Source organism: Tamandua tetradactyla, chromosome 5 (genome assembly GCF_023851605.1).
Source record: "Tamandua tetradactyla isolate mTamTet1 chromosome 5, mTamTet1.pri, whole genome shotgun sequence".
In the NCBI taxonomy this organism is placed as follows: Eukaryota; Metazoa; Chordata; class Mammalia; order Pilosa; family Myrmecophagidae; genus Tamandua; species Tamandua tetradactyla.
Window position 1 is genome coordinate 47,904,865 of NC_135331.1, and position 14,021 is coordinate 47,918,885.

General features: G+C 39.0%; 1 pseudogene; it reads right to left on the reverse strand.

The window, feature by feature from the left end:
• Nucleotides 1-9,249: 9,249 nt before the first annotated feature.
• Nucleotides 9,250-9,932, reverse strand: LOC143682407 (ras-related protein Rab-5A pseudogene; annotated as a pseudogene).
• Between the last annotated feature and the right edge of the window lie 4,089 nt (nucleotides 9,933-14,021).

The window sequence follows — 14,021 nt, forward strand, 5'->3', positions numbered from 1 at the left end:
TTGGCATTCATTTCAACTTATTCTAGATCTCTAGCATAGCTTCAGTTTAAATGATCAGAATTTTTCAGGTTCTTTCTCTGCCTATATGGAATTTTTTTTTTTTTTTTGAGGAGGAGGTTTTCCCCAAATGTGATTGAACCCAATCTGACAAGTCCAGACAAGACAAGTCCAGGTCTCAGGAGGAGGGTGTAATCAGTATCAAGTTTCCCTGTTGATAACATGCGGCAGGTTGCCGGTCTCTCCTGAGAAACTTCTTGACTCTGCTTTTCCCATTCTTCTCAGCAGGTGGTCCGTGTCATTGTGCAGCTCCCCAGTGGTATAAAGTCATAAAGTGTGCAGTGTCTTTAATTTTCAGCACACCCTGTCCCTGCTAGGGGCATGGTTGAGACCAAGACTGAGGTGAAATGTGGGCTTAACCTATTTCCAGCCCCTAGGGTCTGAATTCTGTAAATGACAGCCTCCAATTGTACTGGACCCTGCCCCCCCATACTTTTCATAGGGGAAGATATACCTTTTAGGGAATTATCTCCTTCACTTGACTACTTATTTTGTCTCTCAGACATACCTTGACTCAGACTTTGCTTGGGTCAGTGCTGATAAGTGACAATGCCTGAGACTTTTTTTTTAATGAGCTGATAAAAATGTAAATTAAAAAAATCCTTTTCAGAGTCAGTCCCCAACCCTCTCCCACCCAGTTTTGCCAATCAAGAACCAAAGTTGGTACCCAGCTCTGTGTGCCCCTTTTCAGGGGGCATAGCCATTTTCCAGTATTCTGAGTTCATTAGTCTCCAAAACCCTCTGATTTTGCTGTTGTTTTTACCAGCCCCACCTCTCCTCTGCCAGGGGAGACATGAGAGTTCCTTTCATGCTTGCTCTGGACTTATCTGTGCTCAGAGTTTGTATTCAACAGTGTGAATTTTTTAATCAAATTCACAATTGTAGGGTAGACTATGGTGGCTCAGCAGGCAGAGTTCTCACTTGCCATGCCAGAGACCTGGGTTCAATTCCTGGTTCCTGCCCATGCACAAAAAAAAAGAAAAGAAAAATCACAATTAGAGCTTGCTTGAGTTCTCCTTTCCTTCCTGCTAGTACAGACTGCTTCTTTTTCCCATGAGGAAGTGTCTCCAAAACAGCCTGCTGTGCCAGCCTGGGGGGGAGAGGCACCACTCTCCCTGGTTTGGGGGCCTTTACTTACAGTTCTGCCCTGTGATTTCCGCCCTTCCACCCATTCCAAGGACTGTTTGAAGTGCGTCTGGTCCCGGAAGTCCCCCAAACAATTTGTTGCAGACAGTTCTTGACTATTCACTAGCTGCCCCCTTATGCCACAACCCTGCCCCACCTCCTTCCAAAGGGTCTCAGAATCTTGATGTCAGAACAGCAAAGGCTTTAAGGAAAACAATCATAATGATAAAATATGGGTTTTTTTCATTTGTACTTCTAGGGGGTGGATAAATTGCCTTTTTTTTTTTTACAAAATGGAAGGTGAGAGGAGCGGCAAATACGGGGAAATAACTCATGCTAGTTTGGCATATTGGTTATACTTTATCACATTTAATTTTGCCTTTAAGAACTCTGATAGAAGGATTGGATTTCTTCAATCATCACCTCTGTAAAGAATGCTATAGTGAAAAATAAATAAATAAATAAATAAATAAAAGTAACTTCTACCTAGAAACCCCTGAAGGAATTTGGACATAACAGTTACCTTTTTTTAATCAATCAATTTATTTATTTATTCAACATAACAAACACCAACATTTTTACCAGATGATCATTCCATTCTTGATACATAATCAATAATTCACAGTATCACCACATAGTTGTATATTCATCATCATGATCATTTATTAGAACATTTGCATCAATTCATAAAAAGAAATAAAAAGAAAACAGAAAAAAATTCATACATACCATACCCCTTACCCCTCCCTTTCATTGATCACTAGCATTTCAATATACTAAATTTATTTCAACATTTGTTCCCCCTATTATTAATTTATTTTTAATCCATATGTTTTACTCATCTGTTGATAAGGTAGATAAAAGGAGCATCAGACACAAGGCTTTCACAGTCACACAGTCACACTGTGAAAGCTGTATCATTATACAATCATCTTCAAGAAACATGGCTACTGGCACACAGTTCTACATTTTCAGGCAGTTTCCTCCAGCTTCTCCATTACACCATAATTAAAAAGGTGATATCTATATAATGTGTAAAAATAACCTCCAGCATAACCTTTTGACTCTGTTTGGAATCTCTCAGCCACTGACACTTTATTTTGTCTCATTTCACTCTTCCCCCTTTTTGTCTAGAAGGTTTTCTCAAGCCCTTGATGCTAAACCCAGCTCTTCTAGGATTTCTGTCCCACACCCCTGGGAGTCATGTCCCATGTAGCTAGGGGGAGGGCAGTGAGTTTGTTTGTCATGTTGGCTGAGAGAAATCACATGTGAGCAACAAAAGAGGTTCTCTTGGGGGGTGACACTTAGGTCTAATTTTAAGTAGGTTTAGCCTATCCTTTGCAGAGTTAAGTTTCATATGAACAAATCCCAAGACTGAGGGCTCAGCCTATTGCTTTGGTTGTCCCCACTGTTTGTGAGAATATCAAGAATTTTCCACTTGGGGAAGTTGAATTTTCCCCTTTTCTCACCATTCCCCTAAGGGGACTTTGCATATACTTTTTTATTCACTGTTCAAATCACTCTGGAATTTATTGGGGCATTGCTCTGGGCAAACCTACAAAATCTCATGTCCTACTCAAGGTTCCATGTACTTGTGGTGTTCAATTAAGCTGTCCACATAAGTTATATTAGGAAATGCACCAGTCAATGTATAAATTTTGTACCAAATAAGCATTTTTTGCTTTAGTCTTACATATAAGTTAAAGTGTTAAAATATTAATTACCATCTATTTTCATCACCCTTTGCAGTATTGACATTCCTTTGTTCTTCTTCATGCAAAAACACTTCTAAATTCGTACATTTAGTCACTATAATACACTCTAGGCATTTTTAGATTATACCATCTCAGTCTTTATCGTATATCTTTCCTTCTGATTTCACTTGTATCCCCAGGCTTCCTCCCTCTAGCATTCTCACATTCAGCTTCATTCTCAGTGTTCTAACATCATTGTATTACAGTTAGATAGCATTGTGCTATCCATTTCTGAATTTCTACTATTAGTCCTGTCATAGCGGTTACTTTTAATCTTCTTTTCACTATGAGATATGTTTCTATTCCTTTCAAGTCACATTGTTTGGAGAGTTTTTAGCTGTTACATAAACATCATCATCATGGTCACCTTGAGACATTGGCAGGAAAAAAAAGAAAGTAAACCTAAGGATATAGCAATTTGTAATAGTTCAGAAATATATATATATATATTTCTTTCTTATATGCACTGCATTTTAAATGAATACCCCTATCTGCAGTTTAGTATCCTAAACTCTAAGAATACGGTTGACAAATAGTTTTTGACATACATAAGTTTGCATAATTTGTATCTATTTCTTGATTAAAAAATATTATTCCCTCTTGGGGTTGAATCATATACCCCACAGAAAACAATGTTCAATACATGTTTATATGCATGTTCCCGTGTGTGTAAACCCATTTGTAAATAGCAACTTTGAAGACATTATTATCAATTAAGAGGTGGACTCATTTGTGAATACAATGTTTGAAGATCCTATTCAGTTCTGACCAAAACGAATCAGGGTGAACACTAGTCTGTATGACTCAGGCCTTGTCAAGAGAGGAAATTCAGGTTAGTCAGAGAAGCCAAAAGTCAGAAGAAACTAGAAGAACAATAAAAATTGATCATCTCATATAGGGTCAGGAATTCAGGAACAGCTTAGCCGGATGATTCCGGCTCAGAGTCTATTTTAAGGTTGCAGTAAGATATTAGCTGAGGCTGTAGTCATCCGAAAATTTGACTGGAGCTGCAGGATGTACTTCAACGATGACTCAGTTACATGACTGGCAAATTAATGCTGGCTGTTGGTAGGAGATATTGACTCCTTCCCACACACGCCTCTCTCTAGGGCTGTGTGAGCATCCTTACGACATGACAGTTGGCTTCCTCCAGAGCAAGTAATCCAATGAAACGCAAAGTGGAAACTGCAGTGACTTTCATGACCTAGTCTTGAAAGTAACAATCTGCCATTTGTGCAATGTCCGTCTGGCTTTATAAGTTAACGTTACTCAGTGTTGAAGAGGACTACACATCGGTATGAAAAATAGTAAGTGAAAATCATTGTAGGCCGCATTTGGCTTGCTACCAGTCTGGTTTGGCCCTCAATTATTTATGACCTTTCTACAAACAAATGCTTTTATTCCTTCCCATGGCCCCTAAAGACTCATCCCAGTACAGCATTAGCTCACAATCCAGAATCTCATAATTTAAGTCAAGTGCAGGTGTTGATAAATCTACTCAAGCATAATTCCTTCAGCTTTTTGAGTATAGTTCTTGATGATGTGAAGACCTGTGATGTAGGACCAAGCTATCTGCCCCCTAAACACCCACCATACAGTGGTGGGGTAGGTATCACATAGCTGCCATTGACATTCTCCTTTGAAAAGAGAGAAAATTGCAGGCACAAAAGGAGTCACTGGTCCACAGAAGTTTTCAAAATCACCCAGGTAAATCTTGGAACTGGAAGTTCCCAAATAGAGTTAGAAATGAAGTAAAACTCTTACTATTTCCACAATATACACTTGCTTATGTGGTAGTTTGAAGCTGTTATCGACCCTAGGAGATAGTGTTCTGAAAATTAATTCATTCCTGTGGGTATAGATATTTTGTGGGTGGGAACTTTTGATTAGATTATTTCAGTTAAGACATGCCCAGATGAGTGTTAATCCTCTTACTGGAATCCTTCATAAAAGGTTGAAATTCAGAAAAAAATGGTACTGAAGCTGAGAGAGGACACACAGAGAGGAAGTCACTGAAGTCAAAGACTGGAAGCAACGAAACCTGAAAGAGAAGGGAGAGAATAGCAGATGCCATATACCTTGCCAAGTGACACAGGCATCCAGGTATCCGCTGATGATGCCTTGATTTGGACATTTTCATGGCCTCAGAACTGTAAGCTTCTAAGCTAATATATCCCTATTGGTAGAAGTCATTCTGTTTCTGGTATATTGCATTTTGGCAGCTTTAGTGAACTAAAACAGTTCACATTCTATTGGTGTCAGAGCGGGCTACACAAGGGCATGATCACAAGACAAGAATCATCGGGGTCCAGTTTAGAGACCGGCTTCCACATCTGCAAAGAGCAAAGCATAAGAATTCTTATGTCATGAAAGCTGTCCATTTTAAATCACTACATTTTATGTTAAAGACAAGCTAATAGATTGCAAACCAGTAAACTCATGTTGTTGGTGTACCACAGCATCTGTTGAAGATACCAAGGGAGCAGTTTCACTACACTAAAGGGAAGGATAGCCAAGATGTGTGCTAACACTTAAGGACTGGGATATCTCCCTGTCTTCCGTGTCCAGTTCATCATATATGGACTTATACAGTTCTCCTAGTTTTCTATCTTTTGGCCAGGTAGCTTTTTCCAGATCATGGACAGAAAGAGAAGTTTATTTTTAAAAGCTTATGATCTGCTCTGAAAAAAACAGATTCCAAACTATTAGACAGTATACCATGGTGGTTAAGAATGTGGGCTTTGATGTCAGAACTCATAAATTAGAATCCCAGCTGTGCTGGTTTGAAAGGATGTATGTACCCTAGAAAAGCCAGGTTTTAATCCTAATCCCATTTTGTAAAGGCAGCCGTTTCTTATGTGAATTAATTAAGAGTGGTTGTTAAAATGGATTAGATGGAGGTGTATCTCCACCCATTTGGGTGAGTCTTGATCGGTTTACTGGAGTCCTATAAAAGAGGAAACATCTTGGAGAACAAAGGAGATTGAAAGAGAGCAGAGCAGAATGACATAGCCACGAGAAGCAGAGTCTACCAGCCAGCGACCTTTGGAGATGAAGAAGAAAAACGCCTCCCAGGGAGCTTTGTGAAAGGAAGCCAGGAAAGAAAGCTAGCAGATGAGGCCATGTTCACCACATGCCTTTCCAGATGAGAGAGAAACTCTGACCATGTGACTTTCCAGATGAGAGAGAAACTCTGACAATGTTCGCCGTGTACCTTTCCACTTGAGAGAGAAACCCTGAACTTCAATGGCCTTCCTGAACCATGGCATCTTTCCTGGATGCCTTAGATTGGACACATCTATAGACTTGTTTTAATTGGGACATTTTCTCTGCCTTAGAACTATAGACTAGCAACTTATTAAATTCCCCTTTTTAAAAGCCATTCTGTTCCTGGTATATTGCATTCTGGCTGCTAGTAAACTAGAATACCAGCCGTGCCAGTTATTAGTTTTGTGACTTTGGGCAGGTCACTTAGCTAAACCTCAGCCCTACCAAATGGAGATGTTGAGGAGATTAAATGAGATAATGTAGGTAAAGCTCTTAGCACACTGTCTGCCACACAGTAAGTCCTCTAATTATTATTATTATCTAAAATTATGGGAATTATCTGTGCATTTTACTACTATTTGGGTCGGAGTCTTCCCATCTGCAAAATTAGAGGGTTGGACCTGATTTCCCAGGTTCCTTTCAACTGTACCAGCCTACAGTTTTTCCAGCTGAGTTTCCTGCAGCAGCCTTTTTTTTTTCTTTCCATAATAATGACTTGCATTTGCATGGCACTTTTAACTTCAAAATCCTTTTACATCTATTATCTCTCAATTCTCATCATCACTCTGTAAGGCAAGTGGGTAAGACAGGCAATATTATCTTCATTTGACAGATGAGGACAATGGTGTGCTGAGAAGCTGTAACTTTCCTGAGTTAGTTGGTCACAGTCTAGACTACAGAAACCTGTCTCTTGCTATTACCACCTCCAGGTTCTTTCCTTCAGGCAACACGGGGTATCTGAATGTGTATTATTTCAGCCTAAGATACATAATAATTATTTAGAGAAGTATCCAGGAAAGACCAAAGAAACGATATAAATGACCTGGGCAGTTTTGATGGAAACCAGTGGGAGATAGAGTGCATATTACATCTGATTTGTTCACGCCAATCTGGAAAGATCAATTTTCTATGCACCTTGAGTTGTTCATGACACACTATGATGTAGCAGTATGTATTGATATGGTGGTGTCATTTCCGTGAGCTGCGAGTAACTTAACAACAGGATGTGAGCAATTACTCACTTCATCAGTTTTCTTCCTTTGCAGTTTATTGCTTGCACTTTCAGCCAAGGTTTTTGCATTACAGTGATGATCTTCTTTACTATTTTAATCAGCAGTCCTGTTTGGAAATCAATGACTAGAAAACAAGTCCAGAGGAAATAAAGAGAATGTAATTGGCGAGCCCAAATTGATAATTATGAAGTGGAATCGGGTGAAGCCTGGAGTGGATAAAGAAAATAACGAAAAGAGAAATTTTCTGCTACCCCTCTTCTGCCATGTCCCTTCACTAAAGCAGAACTCATGCTATATTAAGGGTGTACTGCTTGGAAAAAAAGTATCCTTGAGCCAAAATGTTGGTCAAATAATAACTTTTCATTGGCAAGAATATCTTGCCACACCCTGGTCCAAAGTTACAAAGATTTGCCAAAGCAACTGGCACAGCAGTTTAAGCCCTATTATTTTTTAGATCCAAACAAGGTCACCAAACCTGTTTTCATAGTATTTATTTGGCATAGTCTTCAAATGTTGAATTCTTATGGATGATGAGAAAATTTTTCTTTCTGATGTTAGAAATACGGCAAAGAACCTATGAGCTGAACTATGTTGCTAGCTTGGGGAGAGTGTGCTAAATTCCAAATGAGAATCTTTAGAAGTTTTAATTATGACTTTTGTCAAGTCAGTTGAACCTTCTCCATTTCGTCATTTCAGCCTCTGAAGATTATACTTCTTCGTGGAACTCTGGAGGCACAAGTTTTTAAAAAATCATAAATGTATACAAATTTGAAAATGATAAGAACTACCAGCTCATATTATTCTCTTAGGACTACTATGCAAGAAATGAAATGCTGGTGAGGGATGGGAAATTTTTTTTTTAACAAATGACAAATACATTGTTTATTATGGTTTTAGCATTGTAGGAAAAACTAAAACCGTTTAAAGGGAAGAGAAGGAAATAATGAACTGTTTTTTAACTGCATTCTGTATCCTTTAAAGCAACTCTTAAATATTACAGAGAAATATTAAACATATATGGAGACTACAATGCAGTACCCAATTTGCACTACATTTGAAGATCGAATTTAAAACCATCGAGTTTGAATGTACATAATTGTTAGTGTATTCACTGTATTGGAACCAAAAGGCACAAACCACCTCCTTCCCTGTCTCCAAACAAAACCACCCTATGGAAAGGGCCATCAGTGATTAAACAGAAATCACAGTTTATTTCATTTTTGTTGACAAGCTCACATGTTGCAGGGAATACTATCCAATAAGATACATTTGCCAGTTTTCATATTCCTAAAACAAGACGGAGTTACATTTGACTTTTACCACCATTTAAAAAAATAACAAGCTTGGCTATAATTAAATGCAGTATGCCATTAATGTTTTTTTTTTTCCCTAAAGATGTGGGACTGTCTTCCTGTACCTTTTCATTAAAATGTGGAATGTACACTTTATGTATACATATATATATATATATATTTTTTTTGAGTGCATGATCCAAGAATCGAACCTGGGTCTCCCGCATGGAAGGCAAGCAGTCCACCACTGAACCACCCGTGTACCCTGGAGTGTATACTTTAAATACAGATACTAGAAGAAATGACTGTATTCCTGAATACTGCAGCTAAGCATAAATATCTTTAAGACCCACCTTCTAAAAAAGAATGTTTCTGAAAGTCCAAATTAATGTTTCAAATCTTTTTCATAGATTACTGTACCAGTTTGGAGGAACTGATTGATTAACTGTAGGTCCAGATAGCATGTGTCTATCCCTAGTGGTAAGAAACAATTCCCCCTAACAAAACAAATATATGCATAACACCTCTCATTTTCCCTTCTATTGTGGAAACTTTAGTGAAAAAGATACATGCATGTTATTAAAAATTAACCCTGAAACACTTAAAATAATTCTGTATTACAAACTTGACTCTATCATAAGTCTCTTCTTTTTGGAAGTAATACTGGGCTTGGTAAATGCCCAATTCCACTGTTATCAACATTTAGGAAGCAGGAAAATTTTTTAGCTAGTTCAAAGTGGTTTAGTTACTACAACACTGACTCCTGGTTGGCTGTTCTTAGATTCTGGAAGGTCTACGCCTGTTCCTCCCACAGAATTGGCTCCTGGTCAATGTGGTTCATTCTTTGGCAACTTCTTAGCTATTGCAATGAATATTTCATTTACATTTATTGTTGTTTTAACTGATGTCTCTATGAAGAATAAACCATTGCCATCTGCATAGGAGTGTGCTTCCTGGAAATCTACAGCTCTTTCACCTGCCAGATCAACCTTGTTTCCTGAAGAAGCTATTAGGATGTTAGGACTTGCTTGCCTCTGAAGTTCTTTAACCCAGTTTTTTTGCTCTTGCAAAGAACTCCTGGTTTGTGACGTCATATACCACTATAGCTGCTTGCACACCTCACTAATACATAGGTGCCAGGCTATGGCATCGTTCTTGACCAGCTTTGTCCCATATTTCAAGTTTTACTATTGTGTCATCAAAATACACAGTCTGGATTTAAAAAGTAGTCCCAAAGGTACTCTCTTGAAATTCATGAAACTGGTCCTTCACAAAATGAAGCACTAGGCTTGACTTGCCAACCCTAGACCATACCAGAAGCACTTGTTTCAGCTGGCATATTTTATGTACAGTATTTGCCTGATCTGGGTCTTTTGTGCCTCGATTAGCCATGCCCAAATTAGAAAGAAGCCCCTAATTTCAGATTCTTAATGCACTGCCAGAATGCAAGGTATCAGCTTTTTTCTTTTGGGAGTTAGTACCCTGGGCCAGAAGGCTCACGGCTGCGGGGTCCGAGCTTGTTGGCAGCAGGTCTGAGGTGCCACCAGAAGAAGGTGACTGAGACTGAGGCTGTGCATGTGGCTTTGGCAGCAGCGGTGCCTCCTTGCAGCTCCCTGAGCTGGACCGTGGGGAGCTCCAGCCACTGGTGCCCCCGGGTTGGGGGCAACCTCTGCCCATCTATGCCCCGCCCATCCATGCCCTGCCCATCTATGCCCCGCCCATCTATGCCCCGCCCACCTATGCTCCGCCTTCCTCTTGGGAGCTTTTTAGCTAAGCTGTTATTGAAGTGTCCTCACTTAAAATAAGTTTGAGGGGGGTGCAAGAGTAGTTTAGTGGTAGAATTCCCACACCCAGTTCGATTCCCGGACAATGCACTCCCCCTCCCCCTAAAAAACAAACGAACAAAGAAACAAAAATTCATCAAATGGTCCTTCGATGACGGGATACTCACATGGAAAAAATAATGAGACGTGACCCTGCCGTACAGCCATACAAAAAGTATCTTGAGATAGTGTGAGGATTTCAAAAACCTCTATCAGCAACTGCAAAGACTAACTGCAGAAACTGCTGTCACTTAAGTCAATTCAATTCTGGCTTTTACTTCCCGGAGTTAGGCCAGACACCACAGGTTAAGGGCGAGGCTTTAAAAGACTGCTCTTCAGACAATTAGTTAGAAGTTCTGCACTGTCCCAGGGACTTCTGACCAACTGGCTACAAATTCGTGGGTTGCCCACACACAAGCAGGTTCTATAATTCTCTAGAATATCTCAGAACTCACTGGAAGTGCTGTACTTATGGTTTTATTATAGTAAAAGGGTACAAAAAGAATCCAGAAGGAGAGAGGCATAGGGAAAGGTCTGAGGGGGTTTCAAAAGCAAGCTTCCATGTCCTCTCCATGTGAAATCAAGATGCAACATCCTTTTGCCATGAGGGCATCTTCCCAATTGTGGAAGGCCATGGTAGCTTGGAGTGATAGAATTGAGGCCCACTTGACTGGGCTCAATTTACAGCCACCACCATACCCAAGACTGCAGATCTGGCTGGGCCCACCCTACTATTTCATTAGCATGTGAACTATCAGGTGTGGTCTAGGGCACACTACGAGAAAAGAAAACACTCCTATTACAGGGAATTGCAAAGATTAAGAGGTTCCCTCGCCAGGAGCTAAGGACAAAGTCTAACCAATTTTTTTTTTCATTAAACTACACTTAGTAAAGTCTTTTAAAAACATTTATAAAGAGAGTTAAAATCCTAAGTATTTTGACAAAAACATCAACTGGGCTTTATTATCCCCCTGGGAGGTTTGGGTGACAACAACTGTAATATACTTGCCCATCTTTAAGGTCTAAAAATAAACATTTCTTTAGACTTCAACTGACACATAATAAATTCATTTTGGAGATCTCTACATTTTTTTAAGATTTTGGACTGATTGGATACTTGTAATTACAGTGAAGTATCTCTCATTGAACAAAGGACTGAGAATGGGAAGATTTGTTTTCACCTTGAACATTAGTCCATCATGTCACCCCTTTCATACATTCCTCCCTATTAGTGACTTCAGTGGGAGTTCTGGGTCAATGAAAGTTACAGTGGAATCTGCCATTTTGGTGAGGAACAGCCAACCACTCCAAAAAGAGTACCTTTCAAATATTTGTAGTCTTCTCCCACATCTCAATTACCACCAAGTTACAAGGTTCCATTCTCTACCTGGACTCTCCCTTGTCTTTAAGTTTGTTGAAGTACAACTCGCATTCCTTTTACTTCTTACCACTGTTTGGTCACGGGGTGCAAAAATTGCGGTTTGAAAAATGCTTGTAAAATAATACCGCTCACTAGACTGATGAGAAAAGGAACTGAGAGGGAGCCATAGGCCCAAACCAAACTCCAGAAATAGAGAGAGCCCCAGCACTAGAACTAACCTCTATTTGCCCCAGGCCATATATTATTGATGAGTTTGAGGAAAGTTCACATACTTAAAGTAAGCATATCCTTTTATGTCAATTTTACTCAAACTCTGACTTTCCCATGATTGAGGGCAGCCCTGGTGGGTTCTTTAGAGCATTTTTCAATCTCATTTATAATTCCCTGCTATTGCATGATATAAAGAATGCCTGCATTATTACAGCTTTGCAAAGTTATTGAAATGTGCTAGGAAGAAAATTGTATCATACCTTTTGTTCCTATTTTACCTTTGAGATATAAGGTTTAAAATATAAATTCTTCTCTTTTTGCTCAGATTTATTAGCTTCTCATATATTTTTCAAACTGACGTTTCCCAGAAGGGAATAGCAAAGATGATCATTTAAATGACAAGTCTCTGGTTTCACAACTGTGGCATCGAGGGTTCTCAAAGGACTATGAAATTTAGGACAATTATTCTCTCAATCCCCATCACCTCTGCACATTTAAATGACTGCCTAGTCTACATATGGGTGACTAGGCAAGTCACAACTTCATTCAGAAATGAATTTTCCTCTCAGCCAGTCAGCAAATATATATGGGGTGCCTATATGTACCATTTCCTAGTAAACAAATGACAAGAACACTTTTCTCTTAAAATTTTCTAAAAAAAAAAAAAAATATGTTACAGACTCATTCCAGCCAAATGAAACAAATTAAATCAGGGCAGTTCAATTTTCTGAGGCACAGACAAAAGTGGTCTAAAATATAGTTATTGCTAATAAAAAGTATATAGACTATAAGTATGGCAATAAGCAAAGCAAGTCTGCGTGAGAGATTGAAATTTTGCATGCTCTTAACACAGTCAATAGATTATCATCTAGTGATGCTTAAACAAAAAGATCTTAAATACTTTCAGTTTCTTTTTTTGTTTGTTTAATTCTGATCTAACTGGCTTTTGGCCAAAATTTAAATCAAGAGTTCAAATTATTTCCTGAGCCCTCCTGTTAATGGCTTCTAGTTTTGTTTTCATTTGTCCCAGAAGGTATTGCATTTTTTTGGCATTAGGTTTATGCTTAATATGTATTTCTTTATTGAACCCACAGAGGAATTACGGAAAATTGGTCAGAGAAAATTCTAAAAAAGAAAATGCTGAATGAACTCATAGTCCTTCAAAAAATACTGTTTTCAAAAATTCCTTAAAACTGACATCTGATAACAACTGCATTTTAATTATTTTATTTTTTTGCATGGGCAGGCACTGGGAATCGAACCCAGGCCTCCGGCATGGCAGGAGAGAACTCTGCCGGCTGAGCCACCGTGGCCCGCCCACCATTGCATTTTTTTTTTCACCATTCCATTTTAAATATATTGACAATGAATTCTATCTTTGCATATTTCCAGATGTTTTTGTTCATATTCCTTTTAATGGACAATACCAACCAGCTGAATGTTGTACTGTAAGTGTTTTGAAATACATTTAGAGTCTCTAATAACATTGCTTCACAAAGGCAAAAAATGGGATTTAGAGAGTCAAATTTTTTAGCAGTGATTTAATTAGTTTTTCCTTCTTTTTCTCTTTGTGAGATGGAAAGGTATGACATAGACTACTGTCCCTCCCCCAGATCCACCCTAGTACCCCACCCCACCCCAAATTCTCAACCAGGGGATTTCTACCCGTAGAGCATACATTGGAAATGTCTGGTAGGATGCTGGAACCTGCAGATTCCTGTGATGATTATGGGTCCAGAACTATAATCAACCAAGTTACTCCAAATCTTTGACAACTGTCTGATAAAGTGGGAACTTAGACTCAGAAAACTGACTCATGATGTCATCACACTCAAAAGAGGCGTATTTACCAAACAGCTAATTCATTATTTTATAATGAAGGTTTAGAATATTATTTTGTTGAGGGTGCAATTTAAAAATAGAAGGTCCTTTGACAGAGCTTGGTAGACAGTACCCTTTCTTTCTACATGCGGATACCAGGGCCACCCAGAGACTGTCTCTCCACCTTAGACATTGCTGGAGAAATGCCACCAAACTCTTGGTCTCAAGCTCTGCTTCTGCTAGCTCTTGGGGTTCTACTTCTTTTCTATTTTTGGTGC